Below are 17,037 nucleotides of genomic sequence, written 5' to 3'. Positions count from 1 at the left end.
ATACTGTTATGTTCAGCTGATAGAGTCTCCTGTTACTGTCCTCCCCTCCACTGACGTACTGTTATGTTCAGCTGATTGAGTCTCCTGTTACTGTCCTCCCCTCCCTGACATACTGTTATGTTCAGCTGATAGAGTCTCCTGTTACTGTCCTCCCCTCCACTGACTGTCATGTTCAGCTGATAGAGTCTCCTGTTACTGTCCTCCCCTCCACTGACATACTGTTATGTTCAGCTGATAGAGTCTCCTGTTACTGTCCTCCCCTCCACTGACATACTGTTATGTTCAGCTGATAGAGTCTCCTGTTACTGTCCTCCCCTCCACTGACATACTGTTATGTTCAGCTGATAGAGTCTCCTGTTACTGTCCTCCCCTCCACTGACATACTGTTATGTTCAGCTGATAGAGTCTCCTGTTACTGTCCTCCCCTCCACTGACATACTGTTATGTTCAGCTGATAGAGTCTCCTGTTACTGTCCTCCCCTCCACTGACATACTGTTATGTTCAGCTGATAGAGTCTCCTGTTACTGTCCTCCCCTCCACTGACATACTGTTATGTTCAGCTGATAGAGTCTCCTGTTACTGTCCTCCCCTCCCTGACATACTGTTATGTTCAGCTGATAGAGTCTCCTGTTACTGTCCTCCCCTCCACTGACATACTGTTATGTTCAGCTGATAGAGTCTCCTGCTACTGTCCTCCCCTCCACTGACATACTGTTATGTTCAGCTGATAGAGTCTCCTGTTACTGTCCTCCCTTCCACTGGCATACTGTTATGTTCAGCTGATAGAGTCTCCTGTTACTGTCCTCCCCTCCACTGACATACTGTTATGTTCAGCTGATAGAGTCTCCTGCTACTGTCCTCCCTTCCACTGGCATACTGTTATGTTCAGCTGATAGAGTCTCCTGTTACTGTCCTCCCCTCCACTGACTGTTATGTTCAGCTGATAGAGTCTCCTGTTACTGTCCTCCCCTCCACTGACATACTGTTATGTTCAGCTGATAGAGTCTCCTGTTACTGTCCTCCCCTCCACTGACTGTTATGTTCAGCTGATAGAGTCTCCTGTTACTGTCCTCCCCTCCACTGACATACTGTTATGTTCAGCTGATAGAGTCTCCTGTTACTGTCCTCCCCTCCACTGACTGTTATGTTCAGCTGATAGAGTCTCCTGTTACTGTCCTCCCCTCCACTGACATACTGTTATGTTCAGCTGATAGAGTCTCCTGTTACTGTCCTCCCCTCCACTGACTGTTATGTTCAGCTGATAGAGTCTCCTGTTACTGTCCTCCCCTCCACTGACATACTGTTATGTTCAGCTGATAGAGTCTCCTGTTACTGTCCTCCCCTCCACTGACTGTTATGTTCAGCTGATAGAGTCTCCTGTTACTGTCCTCCCCTCCACTGACATACTGTTATGTTCAGCTGATAGAGTCTCCTGTTACTGTCCTCCCCTCCACTGACTGTTATGTTCAGCTGATAGAGTCTCCTGTTACTGTCCTCCCCTCCACTGACATACTGTTATGTTCAGCTGATAGAGTCTGAACTCTACTGAACTCTACTGTTCTGTACTCTAAAAAAATGGCATACATTTTAAAGTGAGAAATCTGAGTCAAGGCAGAATACCGTTTTCCATGAAATTGCCCTGTAACAAAAGAGACTCAAAAGTCCATCAACATCTAAAATGTGGAATGTACATTTGCCAAACTGAGTTATTCTCAGTGAAACGCTGAGAAACTAAAGAAGAAGAGCAGAACATTGAAACTTAAAAGTGCCCTAAAAAAGTTTGAACCCGAGATCCTGTGAAGTGTTTCTTTAATCGCTCTTTCTCCTTCTTCCTCTCTCTTTTCTCCTTCTTTCTCTTTCTCATTTTCTCTTTCTCCTTCTTCCTCTCTCTCTCGTTTTCTCTTGCTCTCTGTCTCGGTCTCTCTCTCGTTTTCTCTTGCTCTCTGTCTCGGTCTCTCTCTCATTTTCTCTTGCTCTCTGTCTCGGTCTCTCTCTCGTTTTCTCTTGCTCTCTGTTTCAGTCTCTCTCTCTGTCTCGGTCTCTCTCTCGTTTTCTCTTGCTCTCTGTCTCGGTCTCTCTCTCTGTCTCTGTCTCTCTTGTTTTCTCTTGCTCTCTGTCCCGGTCTCTCTCTCGTTTTCTCTTGCTCTCTCTCTCATTTTCTCTTGCTCTCTGTCTCGGTCTCTCTCTCGTTTTCTCTTGCTCTCTCTCTCATTTTCTCTTGCTCTCTGTCCCGGTCTCTCTCTCGTTTTCTCTTGCTCTCTCTCTCATTTTCTCTTGCTCTCTGTCTCGGTCTCTCTCTCATTTTCTCTTGCTCTCTGTCTCGGTCTCTCTCTCGTTTTCTCTTGCTCTCTGTTTCAGTTTCTCTCTCTGTCTCGGTCTCTCTCTCGTTTTCTCTTGCTCTCTGTCTCGGTCTCTCTCTCTGTCTCTGTCTCTCTCGTTTTCTCTTGCTCTCTGTCCCGGTCTCTCTCTCGTTTTCTCTTGCTCTCTGTCTCGGTCTCTCTCTCGTTTTCTCTTGCTCTCTGTCTCGGTCTCTCTCTCGTTTTCTCTTGCTCTCTGTTTCAGTCTCTCTCTCTGTCTCTGTCTCTCTCTCGTTTTCTCTTGCTCTCTGTTTCAGTCTCTCTCTCTGTCTCGGTCTCTCTCTTGTTTTCTCTTGCTCTCTGTCTCTGTCTCTGTCTCTGTCTCTCTCGTTTTCTCTTGCTCTCTGTCCCGGTCTCTCTCTCGTTTTCTCTTGCTCTCTGTCCCGGTCTCTCTCTCGTTTTCTCTTGCTCTCTGTCTCTGTCTCTCTCGCTGTCTCGGTCTCTCTCTCTGTCTCTGTCTCTCTCTCTGTCTCGGTCTCTCTCTCTGTCTCTGTCTCTCTCTCTGTCTCGGTCTCTCTCGTTTTCTCTTGCTCTCTGTCTCTGTCTCTCTCTCTGTCTCTGTCTCTCTCTCTGTCTCGGTCTCTCTCTCTGTCTCGGTCTCTCTCTCTGTCTCTGTCTCTCTCTCTGTCTCGGTCTCTCTCTCTGTCTCGGTCTCTCTCTCTGTCTCTGTCTCTCTCTCTGTCTCGGTCTCTCTCTCTGTCTCGGTCTCTCTCTCTGTCTCGGTCTCTCTCTCTGTCTCTGTCTCTCTCTCTGTCTCAGTCTCTCTCTCTGTCTCGGTCTCTCTCTCTTAATCGCTCCTCTCTCATTCTCCCTTTCTGTTTTTCTCTCTCTCTTTGAACACAAAGCGATCTGTGGTTAAACCTCCCGTTTCGACCTTTGCCTTTGTGTTACAGCAGCGTCCCTTCCTGTGTCCAACACACACACACACACACACACACACACACACACACACACACACACACACACACACACACACACACACACACACACACACACACACACACACACACACACACACACACACACACACACACACACACACACACACACACACACACATTACACACACACACATTACACACACACACACACACACACACTCCCTTCCTGCATCCCCTCCCTCCCTCTCTCCGTAGTGGGGGGTTTAGGCCAACAGACACAAAGGGGTGATTGAGGGAGCAGGGTGAGAGTCAGAGTCCAGAGAGGTCTGGTTACAGCAGACCCCAACACTACACAGGATCCATCTCACCAAATAAATGGAGGGGAGAGAGAGACAGAGAGAGAGGACAGAGAGAGGGCATAGAGAGAGAGAGAGAAGGGACACAGAGAGAGAGAGAGAGAGAGGGGACAAAGAGAGAGAGAGAGGGGGGGCATATAGAGAGAGAGGAAACCATCTCAGAGAAAAATGTCCTCCTGTGTGCTACCTGAGTGTAGAAAACATTATGAACACCTGCTCTTTCCATGACAGACTGACCAGGTGAATCCAGGTGAAAGCTATGATCCCTTATTGATGTCACTTGTTAAATCCACTTCAATCATTGTTACAACACTGGACAAGGATATAACGTTTAAAATGTCTATATTATCATTTCTGATTGTTTACTTCCCATGTTTATTGTCTATTCTACTTGCTTCGGCAATGTAAATATGTTTCCCATGTTTCCCATGTTTCCCAATGTAAATATGTTTCCCATGCCAATGAAGCCCTTTGAATTAAATTGAGAGACAGGACAGAGACAGGACAGAGAGAGGACAGAGAGACTACAGAGAGAGGACAGAGAGAGGACAGAGACAGGACATAGACAGGACAGAGAGAGGACAGAGACAGGACAGAGAGAGGACAGAGAGAGGACAGAGACAGGACAGAGACAGGACAGAGACAGGACAGAGAGAGGACAGAGAGAGGACAGAGACAGGACAGAGAGAGGACAGAGACACGACAAAGAGAGGACAGAGACAGGACAGAGAGAGGACAGAGAGAAGGGTGTAAGCCAAGCTGAGCCCAACAGAACAACCCCAGAATGACTAGGTAAAAGTTAGAAAGATATAGACAAGGGGAAGGTCACGCTGAGAGGTCATAGGTACATTGATATCGGGCGTTGTGAGAGTTCTTTAAGATACTCTTCAAAAGAGGTTTTGGAAGATGGGCGGGGACTCCTCTCTCCTGACTTCAGGGGGAAGCTGGTTCCACCATTAGGGTGCCCGGACAGAGAAGAACTTTGACTGAGCTGAGCGGGAGCTGCCCTCCCCTAGGGTTGGGAGGGCCAAGAGACCAGAGGTGGCGTAATGGATTGCTCGGGTTGGAATGTACGGTTTGAGCATAGCCTGAAGGTAAGGAGGGGCGGTTCTCCTTGCTGCCCCTGTTGGCAAGCACCAGGGTCTTGAAGATGATGTGAGCTTCGACAGGAAGACAGCATAGTGTGATGAGGAGCGGGGTGACATGGGAGAACTTAGGAGGTTTGAACACCAGGCAGGCTGCAGCATTCTGGATAAGTTGCAGGGGTTTGATGCCAAAAGCGGGGAGCCCAGCCAACAGAGAGTTGCAGTAATCTAGACGGGAGATGACAAGCGCCTGGATTAGGACCTACACAACTTCCTGTGTGAGGAAAGGCCGTACTCTACGGATGTTGTAGAGCATAAACCTGCAGGAGAGAGTCACTGCTTTGATGTTTGCAGAGAACAACAGGGTGTTGTCCAGGGTCACACCAAGGTTCTTTGCGCTCAGGGAGGGGAACACTATGGAATTGTCATGTAGAGGTCTTGGAGCGGGCAGGCCTTTCACAGGAAGGAAGAGCAGCTCTGTCTTGTCGAGGTTGAGCTTGAGGTGGTGGGCCAACATCCAAGCTGAGAGGTCTGCCAGGCTAGCAGATATGCGTGTCATTACCCGGGGTGTCAGAAGGTGAGAAGGAGAAGAGTAGTTGTGTCCTCCTCATAGCAATGATAGGAGAGACCCTTGTGAGGATATGACAGAGCCGAGTGACTTGGTGTATAGGGTCAAATAGATCGTTCTGAAAGAGACAATCCAGAGACACATTTTGTTGACTGTTATAGAAATGGGAACATAAGCAACTTAATCTTCCAGACAGCCCCTGGTAGTGCTGTAAGAGCATCCTGCCCCATGTCAAGAGTTCCTTATAGCGATGGGTAGAAGGATTCTAGACAACGAAGACTCTGAGTCAGACAACGTCAACCTGTACCAGTCTGGAACAGTAATGGTACAGGGCAACCCCAAACAGTTTCAACGGACTTCCACAGAATCAAAGAGGGAGCGCAGCAGGAGAAGATCTCTCTTGGTGAAGCGAGTCAGACCAGACCTCTTCCTTAAACATCCCCACAGATGAGCAACCCCAAGCAGAGAGTCAACCTCCCAGTACAGAGTCCTACTCCCTCACTGAAATGAAGGATAAATTCACTCAGGAGGAGGTGAGAGTGCTGGAGGAGAAGTTGAGAGCACTAGAGGAGAAGGTGAGAGTGCTGGAGGAAAAGGTGAGTGCTGGAAGAGAAGGTGAGAAAGATGACGTGTGACAGAGAACAACCCACCTCAGATCCTGACCAAAGTCTTGACACCACAGCAGAACAGATAAATGAAGAACCCCAAGCCCATGGGACCCCACCCCTCCTAGCACCCCCCCCGTCAGCCCCCTGATAGCCCTCCTAGCACCCCCCATGTCAGCCCCCTGATAGCCCTCCTAGCACCCCCCCCGTCAGCCCCCTGATATCCCTGCTGACAACCCCCCCACACCCACTGAGGACAAACACAAGACAAAGATTGCACTCCTTATAGGCTCAAACGGGAAGTATATACAAGAAAATACACTTTTTCCCAACACAGACTGTCTAAAGTGTCCAAACACCTAGCCGCCCTAGACCTTCTGTCTGAGGACCAGCTAGGTTCACCCAGCCACATAATAATACACCCAGCGCCCCCTAGACCTTCTGTCTGAGGACCAGCTAGGTTCACCCAGCCACATAATAATACACCTAGCCGCCCTAGACCTTCTGTCTGAGGACCAGCTAGGTTCACCCAGCCACATAATAATACACCCAGCGCCCCCTAGACCTTCTGTCTGAGGACCAACTAGGTTCACCCAGCCACATAATAATACACCAAGCGCCCCCTAAACCTTCTGTCTGAGGACCAACTAGGTTCACCCAGCCACATAATAATACACCTAGCCGCCCTAGACCTTCTGTCTGAGGACCAGCTAGGTTCACCCAGCCACATAATAATACACCTAGCCACCCTAGACCTTCTGTCTGAGGACCAGCTAGGTTCACCCAGCCACATAATAATACACCTAGCCACCCTAGACCTTCTGTCTGAGGACCAACTAGGTTCACCCAGCCACATAATAATACACCCAGCGCCCCCTAGACATTCTGTCTGAGGACCAGCTAGGTTCACCCAGCCACATAATAATACACCCAGCCGCCCTAGACCTTCTGTCTGAGGACCAGCTAGGTTCACCCAGCCACATAATAATACACCCAGCGCCCCCTAGACCTTCTGTCTGAGGACCAGCTAGGTTCACCCAGCCTCATAATAATACACCCAGCGCCCTAGACCTTCTGTCTGAGGACCAGCTAGGTTCACCCAGCCACATAATAATACACCTAGCCGCTCTAGACCTTCTGTCTGAGGACCAACTAGGTTCACCCAGCCACATAATAATACACCTAGCGCCCCCTAGACCTTCTGTCTGAGGACCAACTAGGTTCACCCAGCCACATAATAATACACCCAGCGTCCCCTAGACCTTCTGTCTGAGGACCAACTAGGTTCACCCAGCCACATAATAATACACCTAGCCGCCCTAGACCTTCTGTCTGAGGACCAGCTAGGTTCACCCAGCCACATAATAATACACCTAGCCGCTCTAGACCTTCTGTCTGAGGACCAGCTAGGTTCACCCAGCCACATAATAATACACCTAGCCGCCCCCTAGACCTTCTGTCTGAGGACCAGCTAGGTTCACCCAGCCACATAATAATACACCTAGCCGCCCTAGACTTTCTGTCTGAGGACCAGCTAGGTTCACCCAGCCACATAATAATACACCTAGCCGCCCTAGACCTTCTGTCTGAGGACCAGCTAGGTTCACCCAGCCACATAATAATACACCTAGCGCCCCCTAGACCTTCTGTCTGAGGACCAGCTAGGTTCACCCAGCCACATAATAATACACCTAGCCGCCCTAGACCTTCTGTCTGAGGACCAGCTAGGTTCACCCAGCCACATAATAATACACCTAGCCGCCCCCTAGACCTTCTGTCTGAGGACCAACTAGGTTCACCCAGCCACATAATAATACACCTAGCCGCCCTAGACCTTCTGTCTGAGGACCAGCTAGGTTCACCCAGCCACATAATAATACACCTAGCCGCCCTAGACCTTCTGTCTGAGGACCAGCTAGGTTCACCCAGCCACATAATAATACACCTAGCCGCCCTAGACCTTCTGTCTGAGGACCAGCTAGGTTCACCCAGCCACATAATAATACACCTAGCCGCCCTAGACCTTCTGTCTGAGGACCAGCTAGGTTCACCCAGCCACATAATAATACACCTAGCCGCTCTAGACCTTCTGTCTGAGGACCAGCTAGGTTCACCCTGCCACATAATAATATACCCAGCGCCCCCTAGACCTTCTGTCTGAGGACCAACTAGGTTCACCCAGCCACATAATAATACACCTAGCCGCTCTAGACCTTCTGTCTGAGGACCAACTAGGTTCACCCAGCCACATAATAATACACCTAGCCGCCCTAGACCTTCTGTCTGAGGACCAACTAGGTTCACCCAGCCACATAATAATACACCTAGCCGCCCTAGACCTTCTGTCTGAGGACCAGCTAGGTTCACCCAGCCACATAATAATACACCTAGCCGCCCTAGACCTTCTGTCTGAGGACCAACTAGGTTCACCCAGCCACATAATAATACACCTAGCCGCCCTAGACCTTCTGTCTGAGGACCAGCTAGGTTCACCCAGCCACATAATAATACACCTAGCCGCCCTAGACCTTCTGTCTGAGGACCAACTAGGTTCACCCAGCCACATAATAATACACCTAGCCGCCCTAGACCTTCTGTCTGAGGACCAGCTAGGTTCACCCAGCCACATAATAATACACCTAGCCGCCCTAGACCTTCTGTCTGAGGACCAACTAGGTTCACCCATTCACATAATAATACACCTAGCGCCCCCTAGACCTTCTGTCTGAGGACCAGCTAGGTTCACCCAGCCACATAATAATACACCCAGCGCCCCCTAGACCTTCTGTCTGAGGACCAGCTAGGTTCACCCAGCCACATAATAATACACCTAGCCGCCCTAGACCTTCTGTCTGAGGACCAGCTAGGTTCACCCAGCCACATAATAATACACCTAGCCGCCCCCTAGACCTTCTGTCTGAGGACCAACTAGGTTCACCCAGCCACATAATAATACACCTAGCCGCCCTAGACCTTCTGTCTGAGGACCAGCTAGGTTCACCCAGCCACATAATAATACACCTAGCCGCCCTAGACCTTCTGTCTGAGGACCAGCTAGGTTCACCCAGCCACATAATAATACACCTAGCCGCCCTAGACCTTCTGTCTGAGGACCAGCTAGGTTCACCCAGCCACATAATAATACACCTAGCCGCCCTAGACCTTCTGTCTGAGGACCAGCTAGGTTCACCCAGCCACATAATAATACACCTAGCCGCTCTAGACCTTCTGTCTGAGGACCAACTAGGTTCACCCAGCCACATAATAATACACCTAGCCGCCCTAGACCTTCTGTCTGAGGACCAACTAGGTTCACCCAGCCACATAATAATACACCTAGCCGCCCTAGACCTTCTGTCTGAGGACCAGCTAGGTTCACCCAGCCACATAATAATACACCTAGCCGCCCTAGACCTTCTGTCTGAGGACCAACTAGGTTCACCCAGCCACATAATAATACACCTAGCCGCCCTAGACCTTCTGTCTGAGGACCAGCTAGGTTCACCCAGCCACATAATAATACACCTAGCCGCTCTAGACCTTCTGTCTGAGGACCAACTAGGTTCACCCAGCCACATAATAATACACCTAGCCGCCCTAGACCTTCTGTCTGAGGACCAACTAGGTTCACCCAGCCACATAATAATACACCTAGCCGCCCTAGACCTTCTGTCTGAGGACCAGCTAGGTTCACCCAGCCACATAATAATACACCTAGCCGCCCTAGACCTTCTGTCTGAGGACCAACTAGGTTCACCCAGCCACATAATAATACACCTAGCCGCCCTAGACCTTCTGTCTGAGGACCAGCTAGGTTCACCCAGCCACATAATAATACACCTAGCCGCCCTAGACCTTCTGTCTGAGGACCAGCTAGGTTCACCCAGCCACATAATAATACACCTAGCCGCTCTAGACCTTCTGTCTGAGGACCAACTAGGTTCACCCAGCCACATAATAATACACCTAGCGCCCCCTAGACCTTCTGTCTGAGGACCAGCTAGGTTCACCCAGCCACATAATAATACACCCAGCGCCCCCTAGACCTTCTGTCTGAGGACCAGCTAGGTTCACCCAGCCACATAATAATACACCTAGCCGCCCTAGACCTTCTGTCTGAGGACCAGCTAGGTTCACCCAGCCACATAATAATACACCTAGCGCCCCCTAGACCTTCTGTCTGAGGACCAGCTAGGTTCACCCAGCCACATAATAATACACCTAGCCGCCCTAGACCTTCTGTCTGAGGACCAGCTAGGTTCACCCAGCCACATAATAATACACCTAGCCGCCCTAGACCTTCTGTCTGAGGACCAACTAGGTTCACCCAGCCACATAATAATACACCCAGCGCCCCCTAGACCTTCTGTCTGAGGACCAGCTAGGTTCACCCAGCCACATAATAATACACCTAGCCGCCCTAGACCTTCTGTCTGAGGACCAGCTAGGTTCACCCAGCCACATAATAATACACCTAGCCGCCCTAGACCTTCTGTCTGAGGACCAACTAGGTTCACCCAGCCACATAATAATACACCCAGCGCCCCCTAGACCTTCTGTCTGAGGACCAGCTAGGTTCACCCAGCCACATAATAATACACCTAGCCGCCCTAGACCTTCTGTCTGAGGACCAACTAGGTTCACCCAGCCACATAATAATACACCCAGCCGCCCTAGACCTTCTGTCTGAGGACCAGCTAGGTTCATCCAGCCACATAATAATACACCTAGCCGCCCTAGACCTTCTGTCTGAGGACCAACTAGGTTCACCCAGCCACATAATAATACACCTAGCCGCCCTAGACCTTCTGTCTGAGGACCAGCTAGGTTCATCCAGCCACATAATAATACACCTAGCCGCCCTAGACCTTCTGTCTGAGGACCAGCTAGGTTCATCCAGCCACATAATAATACACCTAGCCGCCCTAGACCTTCTGTCTGAGGACCAGCTAGGTTCATCCAGCCACATAATAATACACCTAGCCGCCCTAGACCTTCTGTCTGAGGACCAGCTAGGTTCACCCAGCCACATAATAATACACCCAGCCGCCCTAGACCTTCTGTCTGAGGACCAGCTAGGTTCATCCAGCCACATAATAATACACCTAGCCGCCCTAGACCTTCTGTCTGAGGACCAGCTAGGTTCACCCAGCCACATAATAATACACCTAGCCGCCCTAGACCTTCTGTCTGAGGACCAGCTAGGTTCATCCAGCCACATAATAATACACCTAGCCGCCCTAGACCTTCTGTCTGAGGACCAACTAGGTTCACCCAGCCACATAATAATACACCCAGCCGCCCTAGACCTTCTGTCTGAGGACCAGCTAGGTTCATCCAGCCACATAATAATACACCCAGCCGCCCTAGACCTTCTGTCTGAGGACCAGCTAGGTTCATCCAGCCACATAATAATACACCCAGCCGCCCTAGACCTTCTGTCTGAGGACCAGCTAGGTTCACCCAGCCACATAATAATACACCCAGCCGCTCTAGACCTTCTGTCTGAGGACCAGCTAGGTTCACCCAGCCACATAATAATACACCCAGCCGCTCTAGACCTTCTGTCTGAGGACCAGCTAGGTTCATCCAGCCACATAATAATACACCCAGCCGCCCTAGACCTTCTGTCTGAGGACCAGCTAGGTTCATCCAGCCACATAATAATACACCCAGCCGCCCTAGACCTTCTGTCTGAGGACCAGCTAGGTTCATCCAGCCACATAATAATACACCCAGCGCCCCCTAGACCTTCTGTCTGAGGACCAGCTAGGTTCACCCAGCCACATAATAATACACCCAGCGCCCCCTAGACCTTCTGTCTGAGGACCAGCTAGGTTCACCCAGCCACATAATAATACACCCAGCGCCCCCTAGACCTTCTGTCTGAGGACCAGCTAGGTTCACCCAGCCACATAATAATACACCCAGCGCCCCCTAGACCTTCTGTCTGAGGACCAGCTAGGTTCACCCAGCCACATAATAATACACCTAGCCGCTCTAGACCTTCTGTCTGAGGACCAGCTAGGTTCACCCAGCCACATAATAATACACCTAGCCGCCCTAGACCTTCTGTCTGAGGACCAGCTAGGTTCACCCAGCCACATAATAATACACCTAGCCGCTCTAGACCTTCTGTCTGAGGACCAGCTAGGTTCACCCAGCCACATAATAATACACCTAGCCGCTCTAGACCTTCTGTCTGAGGACCAGCTAGGTTCACCCAGCCACATAATAATACACCTAGCCGCCCTAGACCTTCTGTCTGAGGACCAGCTAGGTTCACCCAGCCACATAATAATACACCTAGCCGCTCTAGACCTTCTGTCTGAGGACCAGCTAGGTTCACCCAGCCACATAATAATACACCTAGCCGCTCTAGACCTTCTGTCTGAGGACCAGCTAGGTTCACCCAGCCACATAATAATACACCTAGCCGCTCTAGACCTTCTGTCTGAGGACCAGCTAGGTTCACCCAGCCACATAATAATACACCTAGCCGCTCTAGACCTTCTGTCTGAGGACCAGCTAGGGTCCAGCTCGAGGGGAGATCAACAATTTCCAGGCCCAGGGACATGTACTAGTCTGTGGGGACCTAAATGGACAAGAACCTGACACCCTCAGCACACAGGGGGACAAACACCTGTCTGGAGGTGACAGCATTCCCTCCCCCATATTCCCCACCTAGGCACAACTACGACAACATAACAAACAAAAACGGGTCACAACTCCTGCAGCTCTGTCGCACGCTGGGTATGTACTTTTACGGTAGTTACACCTATAGTTCATCTCTTGGCAGTAGTACTGTAGACTACTTTATCACTGACCAGAGTCTCTCAGAGCGTTCACAGTCAGCCCACTGACACCCCTATCAGATCACCACAAAATCACAGTCTACTTGAACAGAGCAATAATCAAAATGAATCATAAGGCATCGGAGATGCTATGAAGACATTGTATAGATTGGAAGGATGGTGGTGTGGGAACCGACCAAAAACTATTGGCCAACAACACGTCCAATCCCCTCTAGACAACTTTCTGGACAAAATGTTTTCCTGCAAGAGTGAAGGTGTACATTTAGCAGTAGGATGCCTGAACAATACTGCATATTTGACCAGCTGACATATCAAAAATGTCAATTACGGCAGAAAACCTAAGACAACAAACAACAATTAGAAATGGTTTGATGAAGAATGCAAAAACCTAAAAAAGAAATTAAGAAACCTATCCAACCAAAACCACAGAGAATCAAAAAACATTAGTTACGCCTTCACTATTGTGAAACACTAAAACAATACAGAAATACACAACGGAAAAAGAAGGAACAGCACGTCAGAAATCAGCTCAATGTAATTGAAGAATCCATAGACTCTAACCACTTCTGGAGAAATTGGAAAACACTAAACAAACAACAACACGAAGAGTTATCTATCCAAAACAGATAAACCACTTTTCCAATCTTTTTGGCCCTATACCAAAGAACAAACAGCAAAAACATATACAGTACATGATCAAATACAAATCATAGAATCGACTATTAAAAACTACCAGAACTCACTGGATTCTCCAATTACATTGAATGAACTACAGGACAAAATACAAACCCTCCAACCCAAAAAGGCCTGTGGTGTTGATGGTATCCTCAATGAAATGATAAAATATACAGACTACAAATTCCAATTGGCTATACTTAAACTCTTTAAACTCTTAGCTCTGGCATCTTCCCCAATATTTGGAACCAAGGACTGATCACCCCAATCCACAAAAGTGGAGACAAATTTTACCACAATAATTATAGTGGAATATGTGTCAGCAGAAATCTCTGATAAATCCTCTGCAGTATCATCAACAGCAGACTCCAACATTTCCTCAGTGAAAACAATGTCCTGAGCAAATGTGAAATTGGCTTCTCACCAAAATACCTTACAACAGACCACGTATACACCCCGCACACACTTATTGACAAACAAACATAACAAAACAAAAGCTAACTCTACTCTTAGTTTTTTTTTTTCAAAAAAGCTTTTGACTCAATTTGGCGTAAAGGTCTGCTATACAAATGGATGGAAAGCGGTGTTAGGGGGAAAACATAGGACATTTTAAAATCAAAACAAACGATGAGTGTGCAGTTAAACGTGTCAATAAACACACAGATGTATTTCCACAGGGCCGTGGGGTGAGACAGGGATGCAGCTTGAGCACTACCCTCTTCAACATATATGTCAATGAATTGACAAGGGCACTAGAACAGTCTGCCAGCACCCAGCTTCACCCAACTGGACTTGGAAATCAAATGTCTAATGTTTGCAAACGATCCGGTGCTTCTGTCCCCAACCAAGGATGTCCTACAGCAGCACCTAGATCTTCTGCACAGATTCTGTCAGACCTGGGCCCTGTCAGACCTGGGCCCTGAGAGTAAATCTCAGTAAGACAAAAATAATGGTGTTCCAAAAAAGGTCCAGTCGCCAGGACCACAAATACAAATTCCATCTAGATACCGTTGCCCTAGAGCACACAAAAAACTATACATACCTCGGCCTAATGAACAACACAGGTAACGTCCACAAGGCTGTGAACGATCTAAGAGACAAGGCAAGAAGGGCCTTCTATGCCATTGAAAGGAACATTAAACTCAACATCCCAATGAGGATCTGGCTAAAAATACTTCAATCTGTTATTGCCCTCTATGGTTGTGAGGTCTGGGGTCAGCTCGCCAACCAATAATTCACAAAAAGGGACAAACACCAAATTGAGACTCTGTGTACAACGCAAAACCCCAAACAATGTATGCAGAGCAGAATTAGAACTATAGCCGCTAGTTATCAACATCCAGAAAAGAGCTGTTCAATTCTACAACCACCGAAACGGAAGCGATGCCCACACATTCCACCACAAAGCCATCACCTACAGAGAGATGAACCTGGAGAAGAGTCCCGTAAGCAAGCTGGTCCTGGGGCTCTGTTCACAAACACAAACAGACCCCACAGAGCTCAGGACATAAACACATTTAGATTCAACCAAATTATGAGAAAATAAAAAGATAACTATTTGACAGACTGGAAAGAATCAAACAAAGAAACAGAGCAAATTTGAATATTATTTGTCCCTAAACAGAGAGTACACAGTGGCAGAATACCTGACCACTGAGACTGACCCTAAACAGAGAGTACACACTGGCAGAATACCTGACCACTGAGACTGGCCCTAAACAGAGAGTACACACTGGCAGAATACCTGACCACTGAGACTGGTCCTAAACAGAGAGTACACACTGGCAGAATACCTGACCACTGAGACTGGCCCTTAACAGAGAGTACACACTGGCAGAATACCTGACCACTGAGACTGGCCCTAAACAGAGAGTACACAGTGGCAGAATACCTGACCACTGAGACTGGTCCTAAACAGAGAGTACACAGTGGCAGAATACCTGACCACTGAGACTGACCCTAAACAGAGAGTACACAGTGGCAGAATACCTGACCACTGAGACTGGCCCTAAACAGAGAGTACACAGTGGCAGAATACCTGACCACTGAGACTGACCCTAAACAGAGAGTACACACTGGCAGAATACCTGACCACTGAGACTGACCCTAAACAGAGAGTACACACTGGCAGAATACCTGACTACTGAGAATGGCCCTAAACAGAGAGTACACACTGGCAGAATACCTGACCACTGAGACTGACCCTAAACAGAGAGTACACAGTGGCAGAATACCTGACCACTGAGACTGACCCTAAACAGAGAGTACACACTGGCAGAATACCTGACCACTGAGACTGGCCCTAAACAGAGAGTACACAGTGGCAGAATACCTGACCACTGTGACTGACCCTAAACAGAGAGTACACACTGGCAGAATACCTGACCACTGAGACTGACCCTAAACAGAGAGTACACACTGGCAGAATACCTGACCACTGTGACTGACCCTAAACAGAGAGTACACACTGGCAGAATACCTGACCACTGAGACTGACCCTAAACAGAGAGTACACACTGGCAGAATACCTGACCACTGAGACTGGCCCTAAACAGAGAGTACACACTGGCAGAATACCTGACCACTGTGACTGACCCTAAACAGAGAGTACACACTGGCAGAATACCTGACCACTGAGACTGACCCTAAACAGAGAGTACACACTGGCAGAATACCTGACCACTGAGACTGACCCAAAATGAAGAAAAGCTTTGACTATGTACAGACTCAGTGAGCATAGCCTTGGTATTGAGAGAGGCTGCCACAGGGAGACCTGGCTCTCAAGAGAAGACAGGCTATGTGCACACTGCCCACAAAATGAGTTGGAAACCGAGCTGTACTTCCTGACCTCCTGCCAAATGTATGACCATATTAGAGACACATATTTCCCTCAGATTACACAGATCCACGAAGAATTTGAAAACAAACCTAATTTTGATAAACTCCCATATCTGTTAGGTGAAATACCACAGTTTGCCATCACAGCAGCAAGATGTGAGGCTCGTTGCCATGAGAAAAGGGCAAACACTGGCTCACAAACAACATTGTAAATACACCCTATATTTGATCTATTTCCCTTTCATACTTCAACTATTTGCACATTGTTACAACACTGTACATAGCCAATAAAATACAATTTTAAATGTCTATATTCTTGCCAAACTTTTTTCAGTGTAATGTTTACTGATTATTTATTTTCCTTTGTTTATTTCCCTTTTGTTTATCGTCTATTTAATTTGCTTTGACAATGTAAACATATGTTTCCCATGCCAATAAAGCCCTTTGAATTGAGTTGAGATAAAGAGAGAGATGGTCAGAGACAGAAGGCTGACGTGTTTTGGAATGAAAAGAAAGAAGGGGTCTGTGTTGGTTCCCCGAGGAGGGGAGCAAACCCCATAGGATATAACCAAGGACACATAGCTAGTAAAGGACATGTCTCAAAGCCCATAGGATATAACCAAGGACACATAGCTAGTAAAGGACATGTCTCAAAGCCCATAGGATATAACCAAGGACACATAGCTAGGACATGTCTCAAACCCCATAGGATATAACCAAGGACACATAGCTAGTAAAGGACATGTCTCAAAGCCCATAGGATATAACCAAGGACACATAGCTAGTAAAGGACATGTCTCAAAGCCCATAGGATATAACCAAGGACACATAGCTAGGACATGTCTCAAACCCCATA

General features: G+C 48.3%; 1 protein-coding gene across 2 annotated transcripts in view; it reads right to left on the bottom strand.

Annotated features, from left to right (window-relative positions):
• septin12 (septin 12) overlaps window positions 1-17,037 on the bottom strand; it is a 178,809-nt gene that overhangs the window by 130,972 nt on the left and 30,800 nt on the right. The gene's annotated exons all lie outside the window — the stretch shown is intronic.

Source organism: Salvelinus alpinus, chromosome 1 (genome assembly GCF_045679555.1).
Source record: "Salvelinus alpinus chromosome 1, SLU_Salpinus.1, whole genome shotgun sequence".
In the NCBI taxonomy this organism is placed as follows: domain Eukaryota; kingdom Metazoa; phylum Chordata; class Actinopteri; order Salmoniformes; family Salmonidae; genus Salvelinus; species Salvelinus alpinus.
The sequence above is the reverse complement of the archived record's forward strand: the minus strand, read 5'-3'. Positions and strand labels throughout refer to the sequence as shown.